The sequence below is a fragment of the Arvicanthis niloticus genome, chromosome 1, assembly GCF_011762505.2.
Source record: "Arvicanthis niloticus isolate mArvNil1 chromosome 1, mArvNil1.pat.X, whole genome shotgun sequence".
Taxonomy (NCBI): domain Eukaryota; kingdom Metazoa; phylum Chordata; class Mammalia; order Rodentia; family Muridae; genus Arvicanthis; species Arvicanthis niloticus.
In genome coordinates, this window is record NC_047658.1 from 140,223,259 (window position 1) to 140,237,268 (window position 14,010).

At 42.3% G+C, this 14,010-nt stretch overlaps 1 long non-coding RNA gene across 1 annotated transcript; it reads right to left on the bottom strand.

Moving 5' to 3' along the window:
* Positions 1-6,882: 6,882 nt before the first annotated feature.
* Positions 6,883-13,153, bottom strand: LOC143435619 (uncharacterized). Its single transcript, XR_013106134.1, has 3 exons — positions 12,752-13,153; positions 9,030-9,097; positions 6,883-8,723 (listed from the first exon to the last, which is right to left on the bottom strand). It is a non-coding gene; the product is annotated as an uncharacterized LOC143435619 (long non-coding RNA).
* Between the last annotated feature and the right edge of the window lie 857 nt (positions 13,154-14,010).

Sequence of the window (14,010 nt, forward strand, 5' to 3'; positions counted from 1 at the left end):
GTTGATAAGCATGATTGGAACATCTGTGACAAAGACTCTATTGTCCTCTGTGACAATGTAAGCAAAGGCTAAGAGAGCCAGAGCTCTTCTTGGTGGAATGAATAGGCAGAATGAGCTGGGGAGAACACGGGACTTCTTTACCCAGTTCCAAAATGATGGCTTCATGGAAAACTCTTCCTGAAGAGGGGACAGGACACTTCCTGAACAGGGGGCAGGCCCAAGCACTCGGGTTCCCCATTTGGATTTGGTGTCGAGTGATGGAGTCTGTGAGACACTTCCTGTCAGGACCTCAACTTGCCAACATGTAAGAGAGGGAAGCAGGTAGGTGAGCATTCCCCAAAGCATTTGCTGGACCGTTTGCCCTGCCAGAGGACCCGTGAGAAAGGTTTCATGGTTGATTAAATTTGAAAAGCAAATGATTTCTTCTTGAGAGTCATAACTTGAATTTGCACAATAAACCTCCCAGCCTTCCCAGAGTTTAAAGGGGGGGGATTTATTTTAACGCCAAAGATTATGGAGTGCTAAATACGCACTAGGAGCTACTGCTACATGCTTTGTGAGAACCCTTTATCCTTTATTCATCAAACTCTCTTTAAGATACAGGTATTTAGAATACTCCATTTTACAGATGTAGAAATCAGGCCCCAGAGACCTTGGTCAGAGTGAGGAAGAAAAAGTTTTGCCACATGATTCTGGGACCAAATTCCATATGTATCCTCAAGAGATAGCCTCTCCATCTCTGTCTCTCTGTCTCTCTGTCTCTCTGTCTCTCTGTCTCTCTGTCTCTCTCTCTGTCTCTCTCTGTCTCTCTCTGTCTCTCTCTGTCTCTCTCTGTCTCTCTCTCTCTCTCTCTCTCTCTCTCTCTATCTCTCTCTCTCTCTCTCTCTCTCTGTTGCACAGGAACTGTGTTCTACTTTATCTTCCAAGGTGAGAAGTCTTTCACCCAGCCTGGAGCTCCAGGCTGACTCCAGCCAGTCTAGTCCACCAGCTATGATAAGCTTGCTTTTGCTGTACTTTCCTTACTTTAGGATATGGTGAAAATATAATAAGTCCCTCAACCACTGGACATGTTATGACATGGATTAGACAAATGGTATGTTCAAGAAACAGTGCTTTGACCTAAGACAGGAGAAGACAGAATAGAGATGTGTCTCTGGGAGATCTCCTGTTTCTGCCTCCTGAGTGTTGGATTACAGAAAGTTTCCATGCCCATCCAGTTTTTATGTGGTTTTTAGGATCCAAACTCCAACCCTCATACTTACATGGCAAGTACTTTATCCACTAAGCCACTTCTCCAACTCCTGGACCATTATGTCATTAGTCTGTTTAGTAATTTAGGAGTTTTTCTCATACATTTTGCCTTTGATATTTATTACCATGATCTGAGATGATAGCAATGCTTTATATTTATTATCAATAAGTTAGTTTATGTAATAAATATTTTTATAAATAAAAACATTTAAAAACAATGAAATATACATCACCAGTAAGTACCTTCACTACATTAGAGGGTGTTCAATGGCATTAGTCGTCAGGAAGTACAAATCAAAACCATACCACCATTTTATATTGACTAGGATGTAGTAGTTAAAGACCAGGACACTAGTGTTATCAAGCGTGCAGAGGAATTAGATGCTCACACGCCACTGAAGGAAGCACAGACTTTCAGTTCTGCAGAGTTAAGCAGTTACCTTATGACACAGCAGTTACAGGACACACAAGATAAATACAAACATTCTGGTCATATAAAATTTATATATGAGTATTAAAACCACCATTGTTTGTGATCGATACATGGATAAATAAAATATGACGTATGTATTCACTAGAATATTATTCAGTCATAAACAAGAATTAAGTACTGATGTGATATGGGTGAGTCTTAAAAACAGTTCACTGAGTGAAGATGAGGCACAAATTGATCATGTTAGATGATTTCCTCCACAAAAAAATGGTCCAGAATAAGTAATCATTCAGAGGCATAAGATAGAGCAGTTGTTATCTGGAGAGAGTAGATACGGGGCGATTTGGGGGGGCATACACAAAGGAGGTACAGTAGCATTTTTTGGCAGTGAAAGAGCTCAGGAATTGATTGTGGTCACTATTCTTCAACTCTGAATAAAAGAAAGGCCTCTTACACTTTAAAAGGATGACCTTTGTGGTAGGTGAATTCTGTGTATAAAGTTGTCATCCCCTTCCTTCATGCTTCTACAGTATTTGAAACAAACTCGAAAAAGAGATCAGCCTTAATGGCACAGGCTTTTCTGTTTCTCTTCCCTCCTGGTCTCTGGTCACTTGCATTGTGGGCAAGTATAAAGACACTGTCACTCACTGGCAGTGGAGACAGAGGCCAGTAGCAAGGATGTGTATTCAGAGGCTTTCAATAAGTCACCCGTCAATCACGCTGTTAGCTATTCATCCATCCATTGCGTATCCCAGGCCCTATGCAAGGCTCCGGGACAAAGCAGTTAGAAAAGTGGGCAAGATTTCTATTGTAAAGACCTACACAGTCAACTTAGGACAACTGGCTCTTGAGATGCAGCGTGGGATGCTGGGTGAGGGAGCCTTGTGGGGAAAGCCGGGGAAGCTTCTAGAAGGAGGAATGTGGCTAGGAAATGTTTAAGACCACTGATCAGTCAGATCAAGGCAATTAGAGAGTGGAGTGAGTGCCAGTAAGGTCAAACCCAGAGAAAGAAAGGCCCAGTGACCTTGTTAAGGACTCTGGGGCCAGAGGGCTTTTCTAAAGACTTATACGCAGAGGAATCCCTATCACCAAAACCAAGTATAAACTGCATTTAAGTTATGTTTTTATTTTTCTTTTGCTTTCACATTTCATAGTTATTGGTATATGTTTAATAACATCAATGATTTTACTACCTTGTATATTTTTCTTAAAATTGTTTTCATTTATTTGACAACGTCAACCATGCGTATAATGTGTGCTGAGCATATTCACCCTGTGTTAACCTCTTGGATTCTCCCATTCTCATGAGTGCATAATATCCTGAGAACTTGTTCTAACAGAGGATCACAGCTGCTTGTATACCCTTGACCGGAGACGGATCTTCCTTTATTGGGTAAGGTCATCCTCTTCAACTGAGAATGCAGCTCTGTAAGGGATGCACACAGAGCAGCCAGGGAGGAAGGCGGCACCAGCCTAGCCGGCCAGATCCACCGAGTCAACCCTGCCAATAAATGTCGACAAATGTGACAGATGGTTATCATATCTTATGCAGTGTATCTTTTTTGTTGAACATGAAGATCGCTACTTAGGCTTTGCTCCTCCAAACCCTTGACCTGTTTTAGTGGGCATGACAACAGCCATCTTTATTCTCTCATGCACACGCCCCCTGCTCTCCTCTTATAGAGGAGTGTGCAGTGTGCCTTATAGGTGCCTTGTGTTTCAAAACGGTATATCTAGGAGCAATTATCAAAGGGACTGAAACTCTTTCAGCTTTAATTTGTTTCCCATCATGTTCTCTAAGCAACAGTCTATTTCCCCAGTGCTAAGTAACATTTATCATGATAAAAAATAACTAGCATTTAGTTCTCCATTCTGTCTTTTTCTGTCTTAGGCCAAAGCACTGTTTCTTGAACATACCATTTGTCTAAATCCATTTCATAACCTGTCTAGGGGTTAGGGGCTCATTATGTTTTCAGCATGTCCTAAAGTAAGGAAACCACATGGAAACTCAAGAGGAAGCTTTGGAGCAGGAAGGCCTTGGGGCATGAACTACGGCAAAAGTGAGCTTAAATCACCATGTCATTGGCATAGGCTTGCCAAGCCTTCCTACTTTGTGCTTTTGTGTCAGAATTTTAGAATTTTACTGTGAAAGCCACAGCTGTAAATTTGTTGTTGCTGGTGTGTGTGTGTGTGTGTGTGTGTGTGTGTGATCTTGGCACCGTTTGACCCATTAAGAGAACCCAGAATGGAAAAACATTGGCCTTTGGTATATAGTAAAAATCTAAGCAGATTGTGGCACTAATGTTCTCCTCTGAAATACTGTCAGATCAACATGACATTTAACCACCCTCACCACTATTGTGCATTAAAGAGAATGGCTTCCTGTTCTGTGCAGCCCTATGAATAATAATGCACACTGAGAGCACTGCATAGTTTAGTGGAGCTGAGTTTGTGTTTGGTTTAGTGGGAGAGTTGATACTAGGGAAGTTTCAGCCAAAGGAGACTGTCTGGCCCAGTGATAAGGATGGGATATTATGTAGTATCCTGGCTTCAGCATGATTGGTTTTAGACTTGGATGTTAAGATCCAACATTTCTTCTTTAAGATTTCCCTGCAGGAATATTAGGGCACAGGAGACTTTAAGAGAGTAGAAAGACTATTGTAAAGACAGTAAAGAGAGCTAGAAATTAGCTTCTAACTTGGTTTCTAAATACTTCATTGTATTCTGTAAGGCTTTGTAACACCAGAAGGCATACAGAATGTATGCATGCATACAGAAGGGAATTCATTTTTATAGATTCTCTAAACTGTTGGCTAAGACATGTCACCAACACCCAGGGCCACCAATGCTTGGCACGCTTGTTTAAAAAGTGGACAATTTCTCAATGGCCGTGGGTGGTAAGATCTCATGTCGTGGAGCGTTGCCTAGCGTGGATGCCAGGCGTTGATCCCTGACTCCATCCTGTGTTCTCTAACCTTTAATGAGGGATGCTTAGCTATCAAGTGAGCTGGTTGGTGTCTTGGTCCTTGGAGATTCCTTTCAGTCTGGTCTTTTTGATGGTTCTATGATTTCTCTCATAAGGGAGTCTTAGCTCTTTATCTTTCGTGGTCTCCACGAAGCAACTCCCAGAATCTTATCACAAGCAATCACCTGTTGAATTGGAGGGAGTCCTGGTGATGTTAGGTCACCCACCTTAAATCATGACTTATATTATCCTGGGTTGGCGATGAGAAAGCCTCTCATAAACCAGAAAGAAAAAGACAAGCATTCATATCCTTTCAGGTTTCAGCGTAGGATGGAGATGATGTAATGACCGAAGGAGAACTGGGGATAATTAGGCAGTTGTAGAGTGGATCTTCTTGTTAAATAAACCACCATTAACAGGTTATTCAAGGACTGGAAAGTTTGACTGAGAGTTGCAGACGGTAAAAGACTTACTTATCTACTGTGTTAAGAGGATGTTTTGGCTGGTTCTCAGTGAGAGACTTCATGAGAAAGAGAGTATAAGTATGCTTCCTTCCTGGCAAGATGCCACAGATATAGTATTGTGTGAGGATCTGTTGCTTTTCAGACAGCGTATCTGACATTTGTTAAGATGCTGTGTCTCAGGGGGCATTCCTACCTTATACATGTCATTTTCCAGTAGCCAAACAGGCTGCTCTTGATGCATGAACTGGTGCATAACTAGGTGCTTAGTGCTTGCTAGTTGCATAATTGAGTCACTATAAGGAGCATTAGCTTTCTCTCTCTCTCTCTCTCTCTCTCTCTCTCTCTCTCTCTCTCTCTCTCATACACACACACACACACACACACACACACACTGATGCCATACAGCTTTTTTCTAAAGAGCACACCAGACCATAACTGATGTCAATCTAGTGTCTTCTTCATTGCTATGATGCTGGGACCCAAGACCACAGATTCCACATAGTAGAAGCTGCTGGTATTTGTTAAATTACTAAATGAACGTCATCCTCATACTTAAGATCTTTAGCTACTGTTATAATTTGGATCTTAAATGTCTCTTGGAGTCTATGCGCTAATGGCTTACTCAGGAGGTAACGGAACCTTAAGGAAGTTAGGTCATGAAGGAGGTTCTTTGAAGGGTTATTGGAACCCTGGATGCTGTCATTCTGCTTCTCTTTGCTTCCTGACTGCAGTGAGGTGAGCATCTCGGCACTGCCTTACACCTCTGTTTTTTTTTTTTTCCTTCCATTATTCTATGTGCCCGGATGCAACACAGCCAAGAGACCATGGAAAAAAACCCTTGAAACCATGAGTCAAATAATTAATACCTTTTAACCTGGAGTAGTCACTGCAACAGAAAGATGAAGACTAAGAAGTCTTCTCATGTTATCAATAGAGGATACACATCAAACTTCTTAACATAGCACATTAGGCAGAGGCTTCATGGCTCAGTCTGTTTTCCTCTGCAGCTTCCTCTTCCACCACTTAGCCGGCCCTGCTGATTCCCAAAGATACATATTCAACGTGTACACTACCTGTGAGTTCCAAAAACAGTGTGTTGCTTGGTGCCTATGCCTCTATTTATCTGAATCTGGAAGTTGTTTCTAAGGTCTCTTTCCTGTTGACATCAGCAAGTTCCAAATTCAGGCTGCTGGAGCCTGGCCTCCTCCGCGTGGTGGCTCTGATCCCTATAAATGAAGGTAGACCTTTTCTGCGTCTACTACAGTTCTGAAATCTCGGGCTTGCTCATTAATCTCCAGAGAGTGGAGAGCCTGCGGTAAGAGACCATGCCATCATTTTGAATATACACTCAATGCCCAGCTCATTTTAGGGATTAAGAAAAATGATGCCTCTTCATTAACAAAGACTTTGCTTTCCAAGACTCTGGTTTTTCCTCTGTAACAATGCTTCAAAAAGGCTGTCCCGGTATCCTCATTCCTGTGAATCAACAACTGACAACTTTGTGTGTGTGTGTGTGAGTGTGTGTGTGTTTTGGGTGAAGGTGAAAGGGTTAGAGGAGGTCTAAGTCCAGCTGAGAAATAAGAATTTTAGACTCGTTTACCTCTGTTGAGACCCTTATTTTGGCAGAACACATCAGTTATTCTAACTTATTGTGAGACTCTAAAGACAAAAACAAAACATTACAATTCTGAAACCCTACAATCCAGCTAAGAACTAATATGAAATCTGATGAATGAGAGAAAACAACATTGATAGAAATAAAAGGTATAGTTTTTATTTCTTAGTTTATTATTTTAAAAAACATAAATGACAGAGGATGTTGTGCAAGCATTTGGGAAGCAAGCCTAGGGAATACGTGGGGAGCAGAGGGTGAGACAGGGAAGCCAGTTACCACTGTGGTCTCACTGGAAACCCCTTAAAGGAGGAGAATACACCTCAGGCTTATCTAAGAGGCTGGAAGCTGGGTTATTATTGTCTCTCAGGTCTACTTCTGAGGGATAAACTTCCACCTTTGCTGTGTGCTCAGACTCACTGCACTTTGATGCCAGAGAGGCTTAGGGATCCTGGAAGTGGCTGTTTGTGTATTTGGATGAGTGCTGAAGCGGTGTGGGGGCATGTGGCAGGAGAGCATGCAGTACCAATTACGAATCCTCAAGTGCTTGCTTTGCGTTTGCTCGCAGGTACCGGACTCTGGATTTACAATAAAATGTGCGCAACACATACCTACAGACTGAATTAGGTAGCTGGTCCTCAGCTGGGTGTAATTTAGTCCCCTCCCTTGGGGAGTACTTGCCTGTGTCTGAAATTGGTTTTAGGTGTCACAAGTGGGTGGGTGAGAGTTCTTCTGGTATCTAATGGGCAGGGATCCAACTACCCCTAAACTAATAACTAGTCTAAAATTTCAATTGCACTGAAGGTTTGAATCTCTGGGTTAGGTTTATTAAAAATTTTAGATAACACAAAGGTTCGGAGAGGTAGAATAACTTCCTTTGCCTTATAAAGCCAGTGCATGGCCAGGATTGAACTAGACTTTATCTATTTCCAAAGCCTGCGTCTTCTAGAGATCAAAAAAAGAACCTAGAGGCTTACTGAAAAAATAGAACAACTCAAAACAAACAAACAAATAAACATCCCCAGACCTATACCAGCCATGCCTCCTGGCCCAGTACTTCAAAGGCTCCTGGGGCTGGCTGGGGCTGGCTGGGGCTGGCTGGGGCTGGCTGGGGCTGGCTGGGGCTGGCTGGGGCTGGCTGGGGCTGGCTGGGGCTGGCTGGGGCTGGAGGGAGTTGGGGAATGAGAACCTTTCCCATCCTCCCCTGGCCTTGCTCTCTCCTGGGCAAGTTGGGGCAGGTTCCCTGGGCACAAATCCCAGATTTGCATACCAGGCCTGGCCAGGTGCCCTTAGCTGGAAGCCCCAACTCCTTTGCAATGTACAAGGTTGTCCTTCTTCAGCCAAGGTTGGCTGGTGGTTCTTTGTAGAATGGCAGCTCCCCACATTCCCCCAGGCTTGTGATGGTCTCTGGCAAGCATGTGGAGTGAAGAGTTACAGGTGGTGCAGACATGGCTTGGAAGGAATCCCAGCGGGGGCAGTACCAGGAGCCTTCTGATCACTAACCAGATAACTGTAGCTGTTTGCAGAATCTTAGGAATCTTCCCTACTCTAGGAAATTCGTTTCAAGGGCAACAAGGGCTTCTGAGAAGCCAGAAGAGGCTCAAAAATGGAAACTCCTTTGTCATCTTTGCCTTCTCAGCTTATACCTTTTTTTTTCTTCTAATTTTTGTAAAAGCACTGAGTTCTTCATTGCCATGCCCCTTAAGATGGGGAGTCAGCCTAGCAATGAATAGAGACGTGGAACTCATGACACAAAGAACAGCCACAAACAGAAGACTTGGTGCAAATTCTGATGGGTCTCTGCACTTAGCTGTTCAGTTTTGATGGACACTTTGGGTTAGTTTTTTTTTTGGGGGGGGGGCAAAGGCAAGACTTAGGCTTCTTTTGATGGTCTCAGCTCAGCTCTGCAGTATCCTGTCTTCTGGTTTCCAGACTCACATCTTGCCTCGGGGGAACTGACAGCTATCCCACATGCTGTTCTTGGTCTGTTTCATCAAACTTTCATTTGATGTTGGTTGGAATTTCACATGTGGACCAAATACAAAGAAATTAAGTGATTCCAGCAGCTTGAATCTAAGGGAAGCATTAACCTTTGATATCAAATAATCTGTTTCCAGGGTCACTGAGTAGGAGCTGGTTCATTTGTTCATTCATTACTTCATCTCCCCCTCCCCCTACTAATTTGGCAAGCAATTACTAAGGACTACCCTGCTCAAAGCTTTTCACAAGTGTCACAAGGGTCATTAAGGGAAGTCCAGAGAAGCTTAAGATCTAATGAGGGAAAGTGATGATGAGCTAGCTCACCTCGCAGGACAGAAGTTGGCATACTGCAGAAACGCTTCCCCACGTCTGGGCTATGAAATGATTCTGGCCTAGAGAAGAGGGAACGAATATATGGTATATTTCTAAGAAAGAGAACCATGGTAGAGGAAGAGAAAAATAGTATTTTATTGAGGGGCTGGTATGGAAAAACACACCAACTAAGTAGGCTTGGTTCTTAAATATTTTTTTTTTTTTTTAATAATCATCTTGTCCTATTTGTCTACTGTCGAATAAACTGTTGTTAGAATAGCTAACTTTCGTGTTAAATAATATCAAGATTTAGCTTGTAGAGCCTTGTATTCCTGTAAACAGTAACTGTTCCATATGTATAGAAATCGATGGTGGGTTTACTAACAATTAGAGTGACTTAATAATTTTTTCTTGACTAATAATTATGAAAAATTGGGGCCTTGATCTGTGTATTGTTGCCCATTTCTGTCATCTCCACCTCTTTTCCTCTTTCTTTTAATTCCCTCCTCTTCTTTCTGTATGGAGGCTGAAGCTGGGGTTCCAAGCTTGTTAGGGAAGCAATTTTCCATCATACGACATCCCTAGCTAGTCGTTTACTCTTTTCAATAGTTTATATTTACTCTTTTGCAGAACTGTTCCACCGTGATACATTGAAAGTAAACTAATGAGACGCTTTATGCCCAGAGGTGATCTGAGAACATTTTGTGAAATGTTGCTGACCTCCATCTTTTCCATCATGATATAAGCTACCATACGATGAAACTGTGTGTGTGCTCATATCTCACCTAGTCTTAAGCCTACGAACGAGTGACTTTCATTGTATGCTGTAGTAGATTGAAACAAACAAACAAACAAACAAACAAAAACTTTAGGTCAACTCTCACTGAATATTTTTCAACTTTTGGAAGCTCATTTGCGGTTCTCAACTTGAGTTAGCACTTGGTTTCATAAAATCGTGAACAAGAAAAGTGGTCCTTGACATGCCTGTCCTAGAGATTCTCTTTGCAGACTGTGGGGCCTCAGGCTCACTATTCTGTTATTTTGTGGGTATGTCGAAACCACATACCCCTATTCTTTCTCCCTCAGCACCCCTGTTTTGTGTATATGGACTTTTATAGTGCTAAATTTTTCTTAAAATTCACAAATAATAGTCTTACAGTTATTGCCCCCTTTATAAGCTGTCATTCAGTCCTTCTTTGACCACTTAGTTTTTAAATACTTGTTAAGTGTCTGTGGTGATATTGCACTAGGTACCAGGGATGCAAAGATAAGATACAAACTTCCTACTTTCTGGGAGTTAGAATCCAGTAGGAGAGAGACACACAAATACAAAACCACAGGGACTAGGTTGGGTCTTTGTAAAGGAAACAGAGAGAGGCTTAGGATTTGAAGTCATTAGTTTCATGTCAGAGGACAAAGAATATTCATAAAAGAGATCTTTTTAAAATTCAGGTTGGACATGTGAGTGGAGTGCTGTCAAGAGGAGAGTATTTCTGGTAGAACCCACGCAGAAGACATGCATCATATCATGGCTGAGATTACGTCCTCACCACCACCACCACTACCACCACCACCACCACCACCACCACCACCACCACCACCACCACCGTTATAACCACTGCACCATCCTACCACCACTATTATAACAACCACTAATATCCGCATCACCACATTGTTAAGGTTATATTAACCTTTCATCATTGTGGTCAAATCACTCAGTTGTGGAAGGATTTACCTCATGTCTCAATTCCAGAGAGCTTAGGTCAGAGTGACTTACCTCTATATATTTGAGAAGAACATCTTAGTGTAGGAACGCATGGTAAAAGAGCTTCTCATGGTGGACAGGAAACAGAATCAGTGGGACAAAAGGAATAGGAAAAATAGGTCCCCACCCCAATGGGTAATTCTTCCAACTAGGTTTTAGTTAAACTGTTAAAGTTTCTAGAACCATTCAAAATGGCGGCATCACCTGAAAACCTAGCCTTCAAACACATAAAGCTGGGAGGGAGTGTTTCTATTGAAATAATAACAATGATCACTCTACTTCCGCTGTCACCACTCCTAAGTACCACTCCCATCTCTGTCACCATTGCTGCTATCACGACCACCATTGCCACCATGACCACCTTACTGCCAGTATCACTAACATTCCTGTTGGCTGGCAGGTGTCACTTACTTGCCATGTACAGGGATAGTACTGAGGGAGAACTCCTTTGCATGGCCTGTAGTCTTCTCAATTTATAAAGCAGTCCCTCTTAGGGTTCTAACTTAAAAGTCAAGAAATAGAGTCACAGAAGCAAGAGTGACTTGCCCTATTAATGCCTCTAAGCAGTGACAGGGTTCCAACTCAAGTCTGCTTAGCTCAATAGGTAAACATTTAGTTGGGGTCTCTCAGGAGTCTTAAACACAAGGCCAGATGTTTAGCTTTCCTGTTGTACGAAGTAAGTATTTCACTGCCTAGAATCTCTTTCTGTTCTTGGCAAACATTAAAAAAAAATGTTTCTTAAGTTACTTATTAAAATGCTAAATAAGATTATGTCAACTTGACCCAAGCTGGAGTCCTTTTAGAAAAGGGAAGCTCAACTGAGAAACTGTCCCCATCAGACTGACCTGTGGTCAAGCCTATGGTACATGTGGGAATCCAGATACAGTTGGCTGAGCAAGCCATGAGAGGAACAACTGGCACTTCTCCATAGCTTCTGTATCAGTTCCTGTCTTCAGGTTCCTGCTCAGCTTGAGTTCCAGTCCTGACTTCCTTGATGATTGATGGTGTATTGGTTTGAATACGAACGACCCCTTTAAACTCATATATTTGAATGCTTAGACACCAGGAAGTGGCACTATTTGAAAGGATTAAGTGGTATGGCCTTGTTGGAGGAAGTGTGTCACTAAAAGTGTGTTGGCTTTGAGATTTCATAAACCCACACCAGGCCCAGGCACTCTGTCTCTCTCTGTCTCTCTGTGTCTCTGTCTGTCTCTGTCTCTGTCTCTGTCTCTGTCTCTCTCTCTCTCTCCTTGTAGATCAGGACACAACTCTCAGCTACTGCTCCAGTACCATACACCCTGCCATGGTGATAATGGACTAAACCTCTGAAACTGTAAGCCAGCCCCCAGTCCTTGGTCATGGTGTCTTTTCTCAGCAATAGAATAGTGACCAAACCAGATAAGTCAATACATAAACCCTTTTCTCTCTAAGGTGCTTTTGGTCATGGTGTTTCATCATAGCAATAGAAACCCTCACTGAGACAATATTATTCAAAGATGGCCCCAAGTAAGTAAATAAAATTTGACCCAATGAAATGTATGATTGGGTTGACTGATAAGTAGCAACAGCAATTTCAGGGTTCTGTGACCCTGAACTGACTCTAATGCCTGTATGTTTTTAGTTTCTTTATGTGAAAAACTACACTACCTACAGAAGTTACTCCTAAGATTATTGAAACTGTTAAATATGCTGCTATTTGTAAAGTGCTTAACATAGGGGATTGTCACAGATTCAGGGACACAGAAATATGAGCTATTCTACCATTCTTAATCTCCGCCTTCATCTACCTGATATCTTCATCCACCTCTATCTGGGACAGTTAGTGAGCCAACACTTGTCACCTGCACTTTTGTGACTACTTTCATGAAAGGCTGCCTGGTAGCTGACAAGGTATTTTCTTTTGCCCACTAAAATGGTACCACCTTCTCCACGCACACCATAGACACACTGACAGAAATTGAGGCCTTACCCAGTAGGTCGCCATAAGCTTGGTTTCCGGCAGCAGCTGCTCCTAAGGCAGTCAGCGACTTCCTTTTTCTTTGGACAAAAGATTCTGCTAAGTTTGTAAGAGATTCTGCCAGTTGGCTGAGCAGGTCTCAGGTCCTTCTGGAAAACTGAAAAGGAAAAGGAAAAACCCTCCTGTCCTCTCTTTCCCCAGACTGCTCCTTGGTTCACAGGCTTGAATGCAGTTCCGCTATGCAGTGGCTGTGCTGGGGCTTGCCCAGCTGTTTGAAGGAACATCTGTCCTGGTTACTCCTTACTTCTTTGCTGTAGGTCAAAGTGACTAGACATTCTGGTTTTGCAAGGACTGTCCCCAGTGACATGGCTTTCTTTTGTAATGTGAGCCTTTATTTCTCCTTCAGCTTCACACTGACTGGAGGCCTGGAGTCATGGTTCATGAACAAGCTTATAAGGGTTAAACATCCTCTCCCATCCCCCACCCCAGCCATGTTTTTGAATAGAGGCTATAATTAAAATGGAGAAGTCACAGGGCAGCTGGTAGCTGCAATCTTCAAACTCAGGAGACTCTGAAAGTTATGACATAATTTCGATTGAAGGAGATCAAAGTGGTTTGGAAAGGCAAAAAAAGCCTCCTATTTTTTTTTTTTTTAAAGATTTATTTATTTTATTTATATGAGTACATTGTAGCTGTTTTCAGATACATCAGAAGAGGCATTAGATCCCATAACAGATGGTTGTGAGCCACCATGTGGTTGCTAGGAATTGAACTCAGGACCTCTGGAAGAGCAGTCAGTGCTCTTAACCACTGAGCCATCTCTCCAGCCCGAAAGCCACTTATCTGAGCAAGCTAAAAATGAAGACTCCAGGAAGAGCCAGTCTAAGTCAGTGTGGAAAAAAAGAACCAACCAGGGTGAAAATACTGGACAGTGAAAACAGTAATAGAGAATTCCAGCCTTGACCTTCAATACAGAATGTTAAGCAAATGCCAGTATAGAACTATGGTGAGTATTTTCTATTGAACTTCCTATATTTTGAAGGAATTATGAATCAGTGGGATACTAGTACAGAATTCCTGAGTTACCAAGGAAGGGCAACCCACTTGGTCTGATCATTCCCAGATAAGACTATTTTGAAGCCTGAGTGCAGGTGAGGGTGGGGCTCCATCCCATCCTAATTCACTATAATGATATCTATAAGGCTATAGTGAAAATTACTTAAAATCTTTCTTGATAACTGTCTTCCCACCTGTGATAGGTAATCTTCAAT